Source organism: Psammomys obesus, unplaced genomic scaffold (genome assembly GCF_907164565.1).
Source record: "Psammomys obesus unplaced genomic scaffold, mPsaObe1.curated_primary_1811, whole genome shotgun sequence".
Classification (NCBI taxonomy): domain Eukaryota; kingdom Metazoa; phylum Chordata; class Mammalia; order Rodentia; family Muridae; genus Psammomys; species Psammomys obesus.
Window position 1 is genome coordinate 1,218,930 of NW_026596129.1, and position 14,636 is coordinate 1,233,565.

Genomic DNA, 14,636 nt, shown 5'->3' on the forward strand with positions numbered 1-14,636 from the left:
AAGTGACCCTCAAGTTACCTATACAGCCTGGGGCTTCCTCTAAGCTCCCTCAACCAGGCCCCAAGATAACTGACATTCCAAATGACCATTATGCCATTTGTACAAAGGGTTGCTCCAAGCTCCCACAACCATGACTGAAGATATCTAATAGTGCAAATGACCCTAAGTATCTATACAGCCATGGGCTCCCCCAAGCTCTGACAATGAGGACCAGAAATACCTAATAGTCTAAATGACATGCGGTCTGTACAGCCAGTGCCCCCCACCAAGCTCCCACAATCACGACCTGAGATTCCTAATATTGCAAATGACTCTTGCATTACCTGTACTGTTAAGGGCTCACCCCAGGTCCAGCAACTAGGACAGGAGAGGCCTAGTAGTCTAAATGACTCTCATATTATCTGTACAGCAAAGGGCTCCCCCATGTACCCCCAACAAGAATCGAAGGTAACTAATAGTCCAAATGGCCTGTAAGTTATCTGTACACCCAGGCCAAACCTTACACTTTTAACAGCCAGGACTGGAGATACCTAAGAGTCTCAGTGACCCTTCTGTGTATAATCAGTGCCCCCCACCCCAAGCTCCCAAAACTAGGCCTGGAGATACTTAATAGTTTAAATTGACCCTTACAGTACATGTACAGGTAGGGGCTCCCCCAAGCTCCCATAACCAGGACCTGGACTATGTAACAGCGCAAATGACCTCTAAGCTATGTTTATGACTGAGACCAGGCCAGATTTTTCCTGAGGCCCCTAAGCTAGTACAGGTAGCCCATCTTCAGAACCCATCCTCGAGACCAGGCCAGATTTGTCCTGAGACCTGAATTTTCTGAATTCACTCCCCAGATCCCATGCTAAGGTGGAAGATAAGAACTGACTCTACAAAGCTCCTCTCTGACATTCACATACATGCTGTGGCTCACATCATAGAAACACAAAAGTAAGATTAAGAGCCCAAAGAATGCACACCCTCTTGCAGAGAGCCTTGAACATACTCATCTTTCATGAGCATCAATGAACAAGTTCATCCATGGTCATTGCTTGTCAGAAGCCATTCTGTTAAAGGAGCTCATTAGGCATGTGGGCCTTCTGGAAGGTGATCTGGAAGGTCTGTACTATGATTCACCCCTAGAATTGCTTCCAGCCTCTGACACAATGTCAAGAACCATCAACTTGGGGAATTTCAGTAAGTATGAGAGCTCTCTGGAAGGAATCTGGTATTTTGCAAGGTCTGTACTATGATGCACCCTAGAATTGCTTCCCACTTCTGACAATCCCTTCATTTGTGCACTGCTGCATTCCTCTAAAATCTGGCATAGAGTAAATCATCACTTTTTGGGTATGTACCAATTCTGACTGAACAAACTTTCCATGGGCTCTTATTGAAGACACACTGCTGTCCAGGTGAATGAATTCCTGATTATGGAATTTCTGATTTGATTCAGTTTTAAACTGTAAAAGCTTATGACTGCAATCAATATCTCTGTGGACCTCCAGATGACTCATTAGGAGACAGATCTGAAGTAGAATTGTAGCTTCAGATAGCCTTCACTCCAGATGACACCACAAATCATGGTATATGCTATAAATATACACAAGTTGGTTTAAACTTCTCATGAACCCAAAATATAATGGGGCTACATACAAATGTCTAAATTAAGTACAAACCTTAATGTCAAAATATACAAACTGCTCTGTTGTAATTCCTTGTACCTTGTCAGCTTATGGCATAAAACACTGTCATTTTAAATTTACTTTGTTTCTTAGAATGAAAGACAGATAAGAATATTGTCTTGAACTCCCTATAAACTAAGACATAGCTGGAAAATGTGTAGCCAGGTCAGTCCTAATTGAAAAGACATATATTCTTGTAACTTTAGACCCTGTTAACTTTTAGGCTTTGTCAACCTTTGTCATTCAGAACTCACTATGAACTTATGTAATAGACACATAAATAAGAAATGTTTACTCTTTAAACATGTAACCTGTTGCTTTTTAGAATTCATCTGTTTTCATGATTTTGACTATGAGGTAAATCTTTTTTTTCTGACATAAAGAGCTTTTGAATCAGAGGTATAAAACTATGACCACACAATAACCGTTGGTGAAAGCCAGTTGGGTGGAAGCCCTCTGAGGGTTGAAGATGGTTGGATTGAAGCTCGCTGGAATTCACTTCATCCCTGAGTTGTAAATATGTATAGAGATATGTGTTTGCATGTAAATATATCCATCTGTCTGTTTTTGTACATATATTAATTAGTGCATGCCAATTGTCTGTCTGTGTGTAAGGAGCTCCTTTTATATCATCCATTGAATGTGTATATGAATACATACAGGTCTATATGTCTGATTGTTTGTCTATGTGTACATATGGGCTGATACTATGGAACCAGCAGCCTAAACTTGCACTTTCTACAGAGGGGGGATGCCAGCTAAAATCAAGATCTTCATCATATGTAAGTTTGTGAAACTTGTTAAAGTTGAAGTTAAAATATTTTACTTCGTCCTTTTCTCTTTAGTGTGTGTGTTTGAGTGGTCATTGCTTACTTTTTCTCCTTTTCCCTTTTTTTTTTTATCTATTCACAAATAAGTCTATAGATTCAGGACCTAACCATCAGCCTTATAAGCAGCCCAAAGTTTACTTTAGCCTGTGGAGGCCTGTACAGGACCTAATCTCAGATCAAAGACCCTCCTTTTACAACCCACTGAAGTTTTGCCTAGAAGCTCCTTTTGCAGAATCCCCTGCAGAGAAAAAGGTAAAGGTGGTCAGTTTAAGTTTTTCTCCTTAGCAGCAGCGCAGCCAGTCCATAGTCCTAGACAAGAGATCCTGGGCTCCGTCACCTCTTTCTTCTTTCAGTCATGACCAGTTGCCTATGGCATCAGCTTGGTGACTCAAGAGATAAAGCAAATGGGGATTCTGCATCCTGTCCCAGATCCTGTACTTGAACCTTGCCAAAGCAGAGAGAGACTCTGGCAGCAGACTTTGGCAATTATTGTTTTATTTACAATAGCTAGGTAATAGCTTAGATGCTCATCAACTTATGAGTGAGTAATGACAATGTGGTACTTTACACAATGAAATGTCATTCAGATATGATGAAACAGGAAATGATGAAATTTTCACGTAAATGATCGAAGCTGGAAACAATTCTGAGTAAGGGAACACACAGACCTAGAAAGATAAGCACTGAACTTTTGGTGTTGCGAAGATGTTAGCTTTGAATCTTTAGATATGTGTGTTTAAATTGGAGTAGCAGTAAAAGTCAGGAAGTTTTTCAGGGAAAAACTTAGCAGGGAAAGACTTCAAAATAGGGGTATATTACACAAGTGGTATGAAGGGCAAAGTGTGCCAGCGCCTGTGCTGTCCTGCTGCCTATGGTTAGCCTCTGCAGTTGACCTCTTTGTGCCTGCACCTCAAGCTGGGCCAGCCTGCTCTCCTCGCTGCCCTGTGAAAAGAACTGACTGACATCCTCTGGGCACTGGGCCAGCCCACTGCCATGGCCATTCACTTTCAGCATTCTGAGTAACTACACGTGTCCCCCCCCACCCCCACCATGCCACTGGCCGCGCTGCAGGTACTCGGTGAGGCAGCCTCCTTCCGGCTGCTGGATCAAGACTACACAGGCGTCCTGGTGCTCTTTACACATATGAACGACTGGCTTGGGAGCACAGCGGCCACCCTTTTCGGCATCCCAAGGTGCTGCTGCTGCCACTGCCACCACAAAGGCCACTGCCTGGGCCCCAGCTGCCCCTGTTGGGACCCCAGCCAAGACCTGGCTCAGCCTTGACCCTGCCCCTCCCCCTGCTCCCTGACCACTCCCCAGGCTCTGAGGCACCTACTCCAGGGACAATGGGGACCTTAGCAGATATCCTTGTCAGGTGTAAGTTGTCCTGTGGTGGTGGTGCTTCTGCAGTCACGGCCCTCCAAACTGCTGTTGGAGCACACCCAGAGCTTGGAGAAGTACACCTGGAAGGCTTTGGACAGCCACAGCCGGGACAGCAGCAGCCAGCTTCTGGACGAGCTGTTTTTGCTATTGCAATCCCTGGTCATGGCTGCTCACAAAAAGGACACTGAAGCCATCAGGAAGGTGTCGCTGCTGACTGCTGAGCAGAACCACCTCCTGCAGGAAACCATCTCCCCCGCTGGACAGGGATTCTGGTAAGTGTGAACCTAAGAGCCTTTCCCCTGGTACCAACTTGTTTTATCTTTGGGGACAAGTGATGAAAGATGTGTTCTTGCTTCTATATTTTTTTTTTCTCTTATTTCTCCTGCCACAGTGGTAGTTTAGCTGTGTGCATCCAGCTTGTTGCTTAAATTAGTGCCTTCCTGGTCCATCCATATAGCCTCAAATGAGGTAACTTCATCCTTAAGGCTGGATAAGATGACACTGTTCCATGCTGCTTTCTTTATGCATTGATCAGTTGCTAAATACTGTGTTGATTCATTTGTCTGGCCATTTTACCAATAATTCTACTAAAAACAGGAGGACAGATGTTCCTTTGACATAACGGTTTCCTTTCATTTTAATCCTGCTACAGTTTCACATCATCAAGAAGTATTGACAAAAGATTACAAATGTTTGTGTCTCTAAAATTAGGAGGATTTGGTCATCGCCTTCCTTGTAATACATTATCCCTTGATTTCCATATAAATTATCCCAGCAGTCTGGGGAGAGGGAAAAGCAGCAGATGACATAAAATATAATTGTCATAATCTATTGCTTTCTGGACATGAGGACTATGTTGGTAGGCAGAACTGGCATGTTCTGTCACACATTCCAAATTTATTTTAACTTTTGCACACTCTGCTAGCCTGGGTTCTTCTTTATGAGGTGAGCAAAACCTTTCTTCTGAGTAGCACATGTGATCTCTTGGTGTTCCTGCTTTTATTAGGAGGTAGCAGCAAGTTCCCATTACCCAGAAGTTTGGGGCAAGAGATTGCTAAAAGTCTTTGGAATAGGTCCATTGTTTCCGAACCATAGTTCTGATTGTGCTCATAATGAACTGTAACACAGTTGCTCCTGTGCAATCAATGCAATCAAGATCTATCTTCCCAGCCAATACCTAGAGTCCCTTTCTACCTTTCAGCATCTTCAGAAATCTAATTCCCTAAAGCTATAATTGTATTCCCTTAAATATTCTTGCTTTGGAGACTAGAGCTACTAAACTGTGTAACCCAGTGCAGCTGGGGCAAATAACAAAGAAAAGTTTCCAACTGAATAATAAGTTATACAAGGCCAATTTTACTTTTCTCAGAAAGATGGATCCAGGAACTACAGAGAAAAGTAAATATATTGTCATATATTGAAAACTGGTTTAAGGCACCTAGCATATCTGGCAGGAGGGCATTCCAACTTTCCTAAGTGCTTTTTCCCTTGTTTTCACCCTATCTAAGCCCAAGTTAGACCACCATCCTATAAAGCCAGCTGCTGCCTGGCCAATGGGGTATATGGTACAAAACCAATGAATCTCATGACTATAATGCCTTACTCTATTTCTTATTGCTAGTAACACAATACCACAGTTGATGCTAGCTGTAAAGAAAGGTTTATCTTGGCTTATGCTTCAGGTCCAAGGTCTGCTGGTGGCTTTCTTGCTGTCAGCATCCCAAAGTGGTACATGACAGTGATGGCAAAAGACTGTGAGGTGCACATCACACTCCTGCCTCAGGAAGATTCAAGCAGCCTCGGTGAGGGCCAGCACTTCCCCACGTCCATGGAAGAGAGCCTGGTGGCAGTGCGCCACAGCCAGACAACATAGGGCAGGCACTCCTGAGCACACAGCTCACAGGCCAGCTGCTCAAATTGTTCCCCAGCCTTGGCTACTTTCTGCTTCCACAAGAAGCAATTCTTGAGCATTCTACACCTGTGGGTAGCTGGCCAAGAGGTCCCCATACTCAGAGCCTGGCCACAAGCCACCTTCCATTGAGGACACCTAGCCTGTCACCACGTTGACCAGCCTGTCATGCCTCCTAACTTCCAGTTGTGTGTGTGGGGAGCTCTGATGAGCTCAACAACTGCTGGGCTGGCATTTTGTACCTGCTGGGAGCTAGCAACACCCAGGCCTTTGCATCAGGATCCTGCTCACTTCTCTTCCAATTCTCCCGTTGCCATGGTGATATGCAAAGTATGATGCTGGAGGCAGGGCCCAAGCAGCCACTTCAGCTTTTCAGGGAAGAAGGGTCCCTGGGGCTACAGGCCCCTTCCGTAACAGTCTGCAGAGGTGGGTCCAGAGTCTGCCAAGTACACAAATAATGTCTATGGGGTGGGGTCTAGCCTTGGGATTCCAGCAGCCACCACAAACCTGAGACTTCCTGGGCAAGCCAGAGCTGGCCATGGCCTGGCCAGAGCCATTGCTAGCTTACAACGTCTTTATATCCATTGTCAAGGGAGCCTCCTGGCAGTTCGTGCTGACCATCTTAGAATGAATCACGACACAAACAAGCTTAATGGCCCTCTGTGACCCTAGTCCTCACATGCCACTGTTGTGTTTAGGTCTGCTCTGCATCCGCAACTAAAGGCCACTTTTGCATGTGGCCCCCACCCCCGTGGTCTCCTATGAGAAGGCCATCTTTCTGAAAAGCTGCCCAGGCTGACAATATGGTTCAGGGACAAGAGGTGCATCCTGTGTACCCTCCTTGTCTTCTCCAGAGAAGGCATCCAGTGTTCCACTGTCATCCCTGCCTGACTTCCACACCTGCACACCAACACCACAGTGTTCCCACAAGTAGGCCAGCATCACCCTCTGCCCCCACTCCCAACTCATTCCAAAGGAAACGCTAGGGAACCCAGGCTGTAGGTCACTGGCACCCCACAACCTACCACCCTCCCTACCCCAGTTCCTCCAACTCGGCCCACCTTACCTTCATCTGCCACCTGCCACTCCCACCTCATGCCCAAAGGAAAAGCCAGGGAAGCCAGCCTCTGGGTACCCAGCACCATTCCCATCCCCTGTGATCCTTCACCTAGGCCCACCACACCCTCCCCTACTGCTACCTTCACACCCACCCACCAACCCCTTCCCCATGGCCAAGGGAGGGAAAAGCCAGGGAACCAAGGTTTCTTGAACTAAAGCTTTAACAAGAGCACAACTGGGTGGAGGGAGGTAGTGAGGGACCAACTATGCAAGGATGGACAGGATGGACTGATGATGTACCATGGGAAGACAGGGCAGGAGGCACACTGGTCAGCAACCCAGAGCTAGTCGGCGGCAGCATCTAATAGCTAGCTAGGACTGGTACTATCACAACTGCCATGAGCTGGGGCCACCTGGGAGATGGTGATGAACTGGAACAGTTCTCCAGTAGTGTATTGTTGTAGACTGTCACGACCAGCAGCTCCAGGGTGATGAGCCTCTGGGTGCCTTGGCGTTACACCTCATTGCTTGCCAGCTCCAGCAGCCTGCAGGCCAGGAACTCCAGGATGGCGGTCAGGAAGATGGGCACCATTTCACTTAGTCCCTGGCAATGGACACCCTCCTGAAGATGATGCTTCACTATGCTCACAGAGGTCAGCTCAGCCATGGAGGTACGGGAGTGATGAGAAGAAGACCCTCACGGTTGCTCTGCCTGGTCCTGGGCATGCTGGGCTTGGCGTGACTCCTCACAGGCTGGCTTGACTCCACCTGGCTGCACTCTGCTGGCCTGCTGGGCTCTGGGCCTAGATGCCTCCATTGTCAGTGCCCAATATCCATTCCCTTCTGTGCCTGGCTGTATATCCTAGACACCCTTCATGGTCGCAGCCCAGTCCCTCTCCCACTGATGATAATGATGTGTATGTGTTTGTGTGTGTGTGTGCCTATGCACCCCCACTTGTGTGAGTGTGTATGTTCCTTTACAGCCCTTTCTAGGAGTGCTGTGCTCCCCTTGACACCTTGGGACGCTCAAGGAGCCTTCTAAGAAATAAGACACAAGGGTAGTTGTGCAACTCAGTGCTGCTATGGAGAACCAACCCTTTCACAACTCTAGGCTTCTGAAGTACCCCAAACCTCATTCTCCTTTCCAGGTTAATGGCCAGTCAGTCATCATCATGCGTCTATTGTGATGTGAGGCCTTTCCCTCTACTCCTCTGGGATTGGGTCTGAAATCCAACTATTGAAAGCTAAGTCTCCACCTTCTCTGCCACAGCCACACTGTCCTCTCCCACTCTGCATCCTGGATCACTGTGTCAGAAGTCTAGATTAGGCCTCCTGCTCCTTGGTGTCCTCACATCATGGATCATGAAGGGTTCCCTCTCAGGATACAATCCCATACCTTCTCCTACACTTTCCAAGCAGTACCTGCTCAGCCCCTGACTCCACCCCCATGCTGGCTCCTAACCCACCACCGATCTTGTCTTCTCTCTGTTGTGGACAATTTTGTTTATGGTATGTAAACATGTTTTTTGTTATAATCCCAACTGGGGGATTTTGGTTTGTCCACACATGTCAATTGTCTCAGGCACAGCATGGTCTTTGCCAGCTGGAATTAGTTGAATTCTGAGGACTGTTAGGGTCATTAATATGATATCCCTGAGGAAGAAGGCATGGTTGCCTGGAGGAGATGGAGGACTGCTTGCTGCTCTTGTTGGCTTGCTGGCTACCTGGACATCTGGATTTCCTGATGACCGATATTGGTATTGGCCCCAAAGGAATCCTAGGACCCTAACCCAGCAGGAAGAAGTAAAGTGGGCCATGTCCCCTTTCCCTTACAACTTTCTTTATTCCCTGCCTAGGGATAGGGGGTTGGAAGGGAGGTATAAGCTTTAAGGAACACACAAATAAAGTAGCATTTGAAAAACTAGCGCCTACATTGGATATTGTTGTGCCTGATTCGAGAGACCCCAATAGACCACTAAGAGTCGAGTCCATTGCAAATCATGCGAGGATCTTTATTCAAGCTTAAGCTCGGTCTGCCAATCTCCCCTAATGCAGCAGGTTAGAAAGTGTGGCCACAAGTCTCAGGGAGGCAAAGTTTTTAAAGGGAAGAACAGTGAGCATGGAATTACAAGCCTTGCAGTTATAGGGAAAGGAAAGTTTTGAGTGGGGGAGGTGGTTCGGAGATCCAGATGTCCTTTAGGCAAATTGTTCCAATCCACCTGGTCAAACCAACAGATATCTAAGATATCTGTACGATAGCCTGCTGGGTGGAGTGGAAGACCCATTAACACATTCTGTGGCATTTATGACACCTGCAGAGTGGAGGGTTATGTGGCCCTTCTCAGAACCCAAAGGTGGGGGTCAAGTCACTCCAAGGTCAGTCAACTTAAGATAGAGTCTGAGAAACAAAATGGAGTCACCCCTGCCATCCTCATCTTCAATATCTCTGGGAAATGCCACAGCCCCACTACAAGATCAGGTTATTGTAGTTTTAAATGTCAGGTGGTGGCACTGTATTTTGGGGGAGGGAGAAGGAGCACATGTTTAATGGGTAGGGGCACAATGGAAGCACTTTAGAAGCCTAGAGTTGTGAAGGGATTGTGTTGGTATAATGTTCTTTTGAAATGTATACACCTTACCCTTGTTCATTCGAATATTGATTTCTCCCCCCTCCCTTTCTGGTTTCAATCGGATATTGCATTGTGGTACTTATTCTAAGCATCCTGTCTCAACTTAGTGTAAACAGGCCAAAATAAAGCAACTAGCCACAATGTTGTACAATGGGAGGAGCCAGAGGACAAGAAAGAGGGGAGGAGCCAGAGGGCAGGAAATGAGTAGGAAGAAAAAAGGCAAGGAGAGTTAGGAGAGAGAGCTGGAGGACAGATCTTGGAGCGGGAGAGATGGACTGGACCTAATATAGCACTAAAAGCAAGTATAATGTGGGAAATCTAAATGTTAGGAAACTATGAGGGCTTGGAGGTTTAAGAGGGAGCAACAATTGCCCAGCATTGTGTTCTAGGTTAATTCAATAAATCCCAGTGTCTGTGTGGTGATTTGGTTATACAGCTGTTTAGGATTAACAGCAAGCCTTACTAAAAGATAATTATTAGTAAACATTAATCATTATTTACAACAGGTTTGGTTCTCTATAGCACCATTGAGTCGCATCACTGCCCTTGTGTCTTATTTCCTACAAGGCTCCTTGAGTGGCCCAAGGTGTTAAGGGGAGCAAAGCGCTCCTAGTGAGGGCTGTGCAGGAGACCCCCCTCCCACAGAAACACATAATCAGTGGGAGCCGGACTGGGCTGCAACCAAGAGGGTTCCCTAGGATATAGGATATGCAGCCAGGCACAGAAGGGAATGGGTATTGGGCGTTGGCATCTGAGGCTTTTAGGCCCAGAGCCCATCAGGCTAGCAGAATGCAGCCAGGTGGAGCCAAGCCAGTCTGTAAAGAGTTACAGCAAGCCCAGCATGCCCAGGACCATGCAGAGCAGCTGAGAGGGTCTTCATCTCATTGCTCATAGAGAATAGCTTACCTTCACAGTGAGCATGGTGGAGCATCATCTTCAGGAGGGCTGCCATGGCTGGTGGCTAAGTGAAGTGGTACCCAACCTACTGACAGCAATTCATGTGTTCCTGGCCTGCAGCCTGCTGGAGCTGGCAAGCCATGAGGCCCAACCCCGAGGCACCCAGAAGCTCATCACCCTGGAGCTGCTGGTCGTGATTGGCTACGACAATACACTACTCTGCTGACTGTTCCTTTTCATCGCTATCTCCCAGGTGGCCCCAGCTAATAGCAGTCTTTGTCATCATTCTTGCTAGCTATTAGATGCTGCAGCAGCCTGGCTCTGGGTTGCTTATGGGCTTGTCGGCCAGCACTGTCTATCCATCGCACAACATCTGTCCGTCCTGCCCAGCTCACCTTAGTTCTTCCAACTCTGCCCACCTCACATTTGTCTCCCACCTTCTACTGCCACATCATTCCCAAAGGAAAAGCTAGTGAAACCAGGCTGTAGATAACCCCTACCCTACCACCCTCCTCACTCCAGTTCCTCCAACTAGGCCCACTTCACCCTCATCTCCCACCTTCTTCTTCCATCTCATGCCCAAAGGAAAAGCTAGGGGAACCAACCCATGATCACCCAGCACCACTCCCACCCAGTGTTCCTTCAACTAGGCCCAACTCACACTTCTCCTCTATTGCCACCATTCCACCCACCCCAACCCCTTCCCATGGCCAACAGAAGGAGTAGCCAGGGAAACAAGCCTATGGATTTCTCAAACTAAAGCTTTAAAAGAACACAACTGGGGGATAGAGAGCAAGCGACCAGCTACGCAGAGCTGACCATGGGAGAGGCTGGACAGGAGGAACTGTTGATGTGCCATGGGAATACATGGCAGGCAGATGGGCCATTCAGCAACCCAGAGCCAGGTGGCAGCAGCATCTAGTAGCTAGCTAGGACTACGACTGTTACAACTGCTATGAGCTGGGGCCACCTGGGAGATTGTGATGAACAGGAACAGTTCTCCAAGTGTATTGTTGTGGCAGCTCCAGGGTGATGAGCCTCTGGGTGCCTTGGTGTTGGGCCACATTACTTCCCAGCTCCAGCAGCCTGTGGGCCAGGAACTTCAGGATGGCAGATTTCTACCCCAAATTGCTGACTGTTTCATCCACATGACTAACTTAATTGCTGGGTGACCTTAATTTATTCATCTGTTGTTTTGAGTCCTTTATGTGATTTTCTGAGCCTTTTTAAAAATTGGGAATCTGAATTAGTTTTCTGGCATTTCAGCTATCTCAGTATATTAAATTTCCTGTGTTGAGGGTAGTGACTTTGTGGAGGTGTCTCACTGGCTGTTTTGTCTTGCTGTTCTATCTCTGTCTCTCTTTTCCCTCTATCCTCATCCTCAAGTGTGTTTCTTCGCTGTACTTGTGCATTATTGGGAAGGATGTGTCCCATTTCCCCCTTTCCTACTCTTTTTGTTTGTTTTATTTCATGTGTGTGTTTGGTGAGTTGTATTCTCTCAAGTTTGCATTCCCAACTGCTTTTAAGAGGGAAGGCAGGCAAGTGGATCTCTGTGAGTTTGGGCACACAGTTGTCTACACAGCAAGTTCCAGGGCAGCCAGGGCTATACTAAGAAACCCTGTGTTGAACCACCCCACTCCCTCCCCCCCAAAAAAAGGAAGGGTGACTTCATTAACAGATAAAATGATTTGACAGCTGTCCAGGTATTTAGTACTCTCAACTACTTGTGTGTCATGGTCCTCTTCTCCCTCACAATAGGCAAAGTATGCATATGATCATAATGTGTATGGGCTGTTTACTGGGTTAATCTTCTCAATCTTCAATATCAGCATTCTTAGATCAATATAGTCTTGATTGACTAAGTGACTCACAGGTGCCAGAGTTTTAGAAGCAGAGTCAGGGAAGAATAGTGGATATAGACAGCTTGAACAATGCATGTATCCATTTAACACACATTTTTGGTTTGGCCATCCAACCCTGGGCTGGATGTAGAAAATTCTATCCCAGAATACTTATTATTTCCTATCATGGAATAACCCTGTAGAGTTATGTCCAGAGAAGGCAGACAGGGAGCACCAACATACAAGATTGTCTACCAGAAGGATTTGGGATCAATATACTTCTGAAACAGTTTTCAAACAGGTTTCATTATTTTGGTGTCCAATCACTTCATAAGTACTCCCAGAGTTACCTTTGTATCCTTGAAGGATCCTCCGAGATAGCCTGTAAATCAGGCTTGCATTTTTGCTTGTTTTGTTTTTGACTGAGAAATCACAATTCCTGGCTTGTGCTTTATGCAGATCTTCTAAGTCACTTGTGACTCATTCATTTGCTGTTTAGCATGTAAATTTTAGGTGCTACCTTCTCTCTTGTTCTAGTTTTTTCCTTTAAATTTTGTGCTTCCCATCTGTTTAAATAGAGATTTTAGGAGTTTAATTGGAATAATTTTCTGGGAGGATATAAAATCAGATGTGAATTTATATGGCTTCTTTGAAATATAACTTAATCATAACCATGCATACCTGCCGTCTGTCTCGTTTACTATATAAGTTATTGCTTACAAGCTACAGTCCTTAACAATTTCCAGAATTTGCTTGTCTCACAAGCCTCTATTGCTCTTCTGCTCTTTGAACTTTCAACCCTCTGGTCACCAGGAAAGGAAGTTTGGACTCTATTACTCTAGCTAAGACATTTATACTGCTTTATAGCCTGATGCAGAAATAGTTATAAAGATAAACCCAGATCAAGGAAGTATACAGTCATACTTTGTATGTCCAATGTAAGGAATGGGGGAAGAGTAAAATCTACATGGAAATATATAGATTTCTTACTCAAAAAGGTACAGTGAATTCATAATATGAAAAGCCCACAGTTCCAAACACATGGTAATGATGGATAAAATATAAAAGATAAGTTGGAAAAGAGCTCATGACCAAAACAGATTAACAAAAAGACCAGATAATTATTTCCATACTGAAGTGTCAGGCTTACTGCTCTGAAAGAAAACTGTGGTATATAGCAGTTAATCTCCTGAAATGCATGAGTATTCCAAAAATAGTGTTTGTGAAATGTCTGTCATAGGCCAGGTTCATTGCTTCAAGGGAAGGTACTTACAAATTCACTAACCCTTACCCATAGGTCTTACAAAAATAGTGACAAAGCTGGAAAGGGAATACACTGATAAGTCAGAAACTTTGCCAGGGTCTTGGATTCTGACTAGGTACTGGCTTATGGGGGTCATAATATAGATACAGCATGGCCTCACAAACAGGTGATTTTACCCAGCAATGGGCTCTGAGTAGAATTCCCAAACAGCTAAGACAGTTCTGTAAAATGGGGTTGAATCTAACAACTGCTAGTGTTTGGAAGTTTAGTTAAAAGGGGAAAATGCTGAGTAAGCTGATTTCCTTCTGCCAAGCTTCCTTTTGGAAGAAGCAAAGCTAGAGGAGTTGAATAATATTTTTGGAAAAATCTTTTTGTCACTTTCCATATTAAAAATTTTTTTTCAGAACAGTGTTTCTCTGTGTAGTCATGGCTGTCCTGAACTTGATTTGTAGATGAGGCTGGCCTTGAATTCACAGAGATCTGTCTGCCTCTGGTTCCCTGAGTGCTGGAGTTACAGATATGCACCACCATGCCTAGCCCTTTTTTTTTTTTTTACCCTATCTCTATTTCTATTTCTATCTCTATCTCTCTCTCTCTCTCTCTCTCTCTCTCTCTCTATCTCGATAGATATATTCTCTTTTGTATCCCAGCTGTAGCCCTATTCTCCCTCCCCCTTCTTCACGCATGCCCCTCCTCAAGTCAACAGATAGGAGAGGTCCTCCTATCCTAGTCTATTAGGTCTCAGCAGGAGTGGCTGCATTGTCTTCCTCTGTGGCTTGGTAAGGCTGCTCCCCCCTCAGGGGTAGGTGATCAAAGAGTCAGCCACAGCCAATATTCCCCTTACTAGGAAACCCTCTTGGACACTGAGCTGCCATGGGCTACATCTGTGTAGTGGTTCTAAGTTATCTGCATGCATGTACTTGATTGAAGTATCAGTCTCAGAAAAGAGACTGGGCCCATTTTTTTTTTTTTTTGGTTCTGTTGCTCTAATTGTGGAGCTCCTGTTCCCTCCAGGTCTTTCTATCTCCCCCTTATTTCATAAGATTTCCTGAACTCTGCCCAAAGTTTGTCTTTGAGTCTCAGCATCTTTAATTTTAACCAATATGGAAATCAATCTGCCACTTTCTCAGACAATTGGGAATAGTGCTAC

The 14,636-nt window shown here is 45.6% G+C and overlaps 1 pseudogene; it reads left to right on the forward strand.

The window, feature by feature from the left end:
- The first annotated feature begins 3,331 nt into the window (after window positions 1–3,331).
- On the forward strand, window positions 3,332–5,759 carry LOC129665277 (40-kDa huntingtin-associated protein-like; annotated as a pseudogene).
- Window positions 5,760–14,636: the final 8,877 nt, after the last annotated feature.